Here is a 5,451-nt window from a genome sequence, read left to right as displayed (position 1 = left end):
GGTACAGAGCTGAATATCAATACCTGTGTGCAATATGTGATGCTCAAATCAGGATAATTAGCATCATGGACGTTTCCTCCCCTTCTCCCTCATGGGTCTCACATCCCCCTCTAATTTCTCCCTCTAGTCTTACCCCTGTCTCTTCCACTCTCCCTCATCTTCCTTTCCTCTCATCATTTTTTCGGCTGCTTCTTTTTATTTTGATACTTTAAAAATAAAGCAAAACCATTCAACATTTACAATTAACATTTTAAACCACGAATTTTATTTTTTAATAAAATAAAACATTACAGAGAAAATCCAAGTCCCTTTGGATGCTCGGGTCCCATTCCTTTGCACTTGCCTTCCTAGAGGTAACCCCTTTCAAGAGAGCCCTCTCTGCACAGCTGTGTCAACAGCAGCCTCACAGAAGGCATTCTGCTTTGGGTCATTAGTTCATTATATGTTGATGGAGGCTGTGTGCTAGGTGGAGTCTGTAGATAGTCCAGAAGCAAATTTAAAAAACATTTACTCTTACCCAAATTGTATGAAAAAATGAGAAGGTTCAGTGCCCCATGGGGTAAACGGGTGAGGAAAATCAAGTGTAGGAGACTTTAGCGGATGCAGCCAGGACATTTCAAGCCCACAAGAGCTGGTCTTGTTGGCTGTCTCTGTAGTCTCGCATCTGTGTAAGCAGCTGGATCCTTGGTGACTGCTGCTACTCCTTTCCTCTCCAGGAAAGCTGACTTGGGTCTTCAGCATTCCTGATCTCAATCTTTATTCTCTTCATTGCTTACAGATTTTAATGTCTACAGTTCTAGCCCTTGCCTCAGGGTTGTTTCTTGATTCCTTGGTTGTTTGATTTGTTGTTCTTAAATCTACAGCATCCCCAAGCTCTGCTTAATTTAGTTGGAAAAAACTAATCAATGGGCTTTGATACAGTCTCCTTATCCTAAACCACCAGGGCAAGCTTGGAGGTAGGTAGAGGCTGGTTATCCATCTAGCTAAAATTTGACTTTCCCCCTAGATCTGCACAGCTTTGTTACATTATTGCCAACCTTCAGGCCCTTGGGGGTAGGTGGGGACCTGGGAAGCAAGGCACCAAAACTTAGCAGTGCTAGGGAGCCTGGAGCCTGAGATGTCATCATCAACTCTAATGGGTAACCTGTTGTCTATCAGGATAGATTTTAGCAAAAATGGTGTAATTGGCCACAGTTTCAAGGTTCTCTTCTGGATCCTCTCTTGGTGTTGAGTCTGGGACCTGAAGCCCTTGTTTTCCAGGGCTCCAGGAATTGTTAACAGTGACACAGGGAATGAGACTGGCCGTATGGGCTAGTGCTGGGTGTATGGGGGGTACCTTTCCACTGGCTCCACCACTTTCATTATAGGTGTAGTGATTCGTTTACAAGCTTCTTTTTGAGCTTCTTGTTGTTTTGCATGTTCAAATCTTTCTTCCTTCAACTTCTTTTCATTACTTTTTCCTTCTCACCTTGCATTGACTTATGGGTCTGCTTGACTTTCTTTCTCATGCTGTATCCAGTTCACTTGTCCTCTCAGCGGGTGAATTGTAGTGACACATAAATGGGGAAATGAAAAATATTGGTCAGCTTTGTATAAAGCCTGCCAAAATTTTTGTCATCCCTTCTCCCTTTCATCAAATGCCAGGCAAATATTATAGTGGGTAAGAGACTCCAACAGGCATCTGAGATTCAGGACTCATGCTGTGGATGGTATTTGCTGTGGAGGAAAAGATTTCATTCAGTCTTTAAAAAGGTAATATTACTAAAGAACAACCCTCTCTTTATTTTTACGTATTCCATTTTTAGGTTTCTTTAGTCACCCCCCAGTGATTAAACTTGTGGTCTGTGAGGAAGAGTAATTGATCTCCTTTTTCTCTGTGCTGTTGAGCCATCTCTATTCGAGGTTAAGTTATACTGTTTGAGGACCCCCTCATCTGTCCCTTTTTCATACTTTTTAAGGAAAACAAAGCAAATAACATAAAACGTCAAACNCTCTGGTAGCACCACCATTCCTAGGAGGACCTCTGTGGGTCTTTCCCTGGATCCTAAGAAGGGCTGTCTCTATATTCATGGCTTCCAGAATGCTGCCTTTATTCTTCCTTTAGTTTGGGTATTTATGATTTCTGATAGAGCTGGGTTTCAATGCCATTTTGTCACCGGGTTCATCAATAGACTCAAAGAGCCTTTTTAAAAAATTGAAACATAATTGATTGTACATACCTGGGTACAGAGCTGAATATCAATACCTGTGTGCAATATGTGATGCTCAAATCAGGATAATTAGCATCATGGACGTTTCCTCCCCTTCTCCCTCATGGGTCTCACATCCCCCTCTAATTTCTCCCTCTAGTCTTACCCCTGTCTCTTCCACTCTCCCTCATCTTCCTTTCCTCTCATCATTTTTTCGGCTGCTTCTTTTTATTTTGATACTTTAAAAATAAAGCAAAACCATTCAACATTTACAATTAACATTTTAAACCACGAATTTTATTTTTTAATAAAATAAAACATTACAGAGAAAATCCAAGTCCCTTTGGATGCTCGGGTCCCATTCCTTTGCACTTGCCTTCCTAGAGGTAACCCCTTTCAAGAGAGCCCTCTCTGCACAGCTGTGTCAACAGCAGCCTCACAGAAGGCATTCTGCTTTGGGTCATTATGTTGATGGAGGCTGTGTGCTAGGTGGAGTCTGTAGATAGTCCAGAAGCAAATTTAAAAAAGTTCATTATATGTTGATGGAGGCTGTGTGCTAGGTGGAGTCTGTGGATAGTCCAGAAGCAAATTTAAAAAACATTTACTCTTACCCAAATTGTATGAAAAAATGAGAAGGTTCAGTGCCTCCTGGGGTAAATGGGTGAGGAAAATCAAGTGTAGGAGACTTTAGCAGATGCAGCCAGGACATTTCAAGCCCACAAGAGCTGGTCTTGTTGGCTTTCTGTCTCTATAGTCTCGCATCTGTGTAAGCAGCTGGATCCTTGGTGACTGCTGCTACTCCTGTCCTCTCCAGGAAAGCTGACTTGGGTCTTCAGCATTTCTGATCTCAATCTTTATTGTTCTCTTCGTCGCTTACAGATTTTAATGTCTACAGTTCTGGCCCTTGCCTCAGGGTTGTTTCTTGATTCTTTGGCTGTTCGATTTGTTGTTCTTAAATCTACAGCATCCCCAAGTTCTGCTTAATTTAGTTGGAAAAAACTAATCAATGGGCTTTGACACAGTCTCCTTATCCTAAACCACCAGGGCAAGCTTGGAGGTAGGTAGAGGCTGGTTATCCATCTAACTAAAATTTGACTTTCCCCCTAGATCCGCACAGCTTTGTTACACTATTGCCAACCCTCAGGCCCTTGGGGGTAGGTGGGGACCTGGGAAGCAAGGCACCAAAACCAACATCAACTCTAATGGGTAACCTGTTGCCTATCAAGATAGATTTTAGCAAGAATGGTGTAATGGCCACAGTTTCAAGGTTCTCTTCTGTATCCTCTCTTGGTGTTGAGTCTGGGACCTGAAGCCCTTGTTTTCTAGGGCTCCAGGAATTGTTAACAGTGACACAGGGAATGCAACTGACCATATGGGCTAGTGCTGGGTGTATGGGGGGTACCTTTCCACTGGCTCCACCACTTTCATTATAGGTGTAGTGATTCATTTACAAGCTTCTTTTTGAGCTTCTCGTTGTTTTGCATATTCAAATCTTTCTTCCTTCAACTTCTTTTCATTACTTTTTCCTTCTCAACTTGCATTGACTTATGGGTCTGCTTGACTTTCTTTCTCATGCTGTATCCAGTTAACTTGTACTCTCAGAGGGTGAATTGTAGTGACACATAAATGAGGAAATGAAAAATATTGGTCAGCTTTGTATAAAGCCTGCCAAAATTTTTGTCATCCCTTCTCCCTTTCATCAAATGCCAGGCAAATATTATAGTGGGTAAGAGACTCCAACAGGCATCTGAGATTCAGGACTCATGCTGTGGATGGTATTTGCTGTGGAGGAAAAGATTTCATTCAGTCTTTAAAAAGGTAATATTACTAAAGAACAACCCTCTCTTTATTTTTACGTATTCCATTTTTAGGTTTCTTTGGTCACCCCCCAGTGATTAAACTTGTGGTCTGTGAGGAAGAGTAATTGATCTCCTTTTTCTCTGTGCTGTTGAGCCATCTCTATTCGAGGTTAAGTTATACTGTTTGAGGACCCCCTCATCTGTCCCTTTTTCATACTTTTTAAGGAAAACAAAGCAAATAACATAAAACGTCAAACAAAGCAAGACTAAAATGAAAACTTTCCTCATCCTCCTAGAAATCAGAATATGCTCAAAGTTAAAGTTTGCAGCCAGACTGCTCGGTTAGTGCCTCTTCCTGGCACCGGCAAGACTATTGGGTCAAATGTCGTTGGGTTCTATTGCTACCATCAGCACCTACCAGCAGGTGTACCTTAGGCAAACCATCTACTCCCTTTGAACCTCAATTTTATCATGTGTAAAACAGGGATTGACAAAATAAACCTATCTTAGGTTTTGTGATAAGCAGAGGTAGTACGTGAGAAGTGCCTAGCAAAGAAGTTGACGGAATTAGCGCTCAGGTGTGGTGACTCACAGTTACTGCTCTTCCTCTGCCTCCTCTCCTCTGCCCCTCCACTTCCTCCTACAGTGGTTAAAACACAGCCCTGTCATGGAGCTGTCTGGGTTTGATCTTGTTATGTCACCTGAGACTAAACGTGCCACTTTTCTGAGGTGGTTTCTGTATCTGAGGATTGATGATGATGATACATCCAAGTTTATTTAAAGATTTAGCACAGTCCGTGAAGCACAGTGAATGTTCAGTAATTGTTATTATAACTTAATTATGAATATTCTCTCAAGGATCAAAGCTTGGATCCCTGCTGAATTTCTGGGGTGCTGGCAGGGTTGAGATGGGGGCAGGATAAACTATTTAGAAAGTTTAGATGAGTAGTCAGTGGATTTTCAGAGAAGACATGCTGTCTTGATTTGGTCTTTTCTTTTTTGTTGGTAGCTGGCTGGTATAGGGATCAAGCCCTTGACCTTGATGTTATAACACCACACTCTAACCCACTGAGATAACCAGCCAGCCTGATTTGGTCATTTAAATAAAAGTGAAGCCTAACGTCTTTACTAGGATCTCTTCTCTGGCAAACCATCTACTCCCTTTGAACCTCAATTTTATCATGTGTAAAACAGGGATTGACAAAATAAACCTATCTTAGGTTTTGTGATAAGCAGAGGTAGTACGTGAGAAGTGCCTAGCAAAGAAGTTGACAGAATTAGCGCTCAGGTGTGGTGACTCACAGTTACTGCTCTTCCTCTGCCTCCTCTCCTCTGCCCCTCCACTTCCTCCTACAGTGGTTAAGACACAGCCCTGTCATGGAGCTGTCTGGGTTTGATCTTATTATGTCACCTGAGACTAAACGTGCCACTTTTCTGAGGTGGTTTCTGTATCTGAGGATTGA

The sequence above is a fragment of the Galeopterus variegatus genome, unplaced genomic scaffold (assembly GCF_000696425.1).
Source record: "Galeopterus variegatus unplaced genomic scaffold, G_variegatus-3.0.2 Scaffold4779, whole genome shotgun sequence".
Taxonomy (NCBI): Eukaryota; Metazoa; Chordata; class Mammalia; order Dermoptera; family Cynocephalidae; genus Galeopterus; species Galeopterus variegatus.
This window is presented reverse-complemented; position numbering follows the sequence as displayed.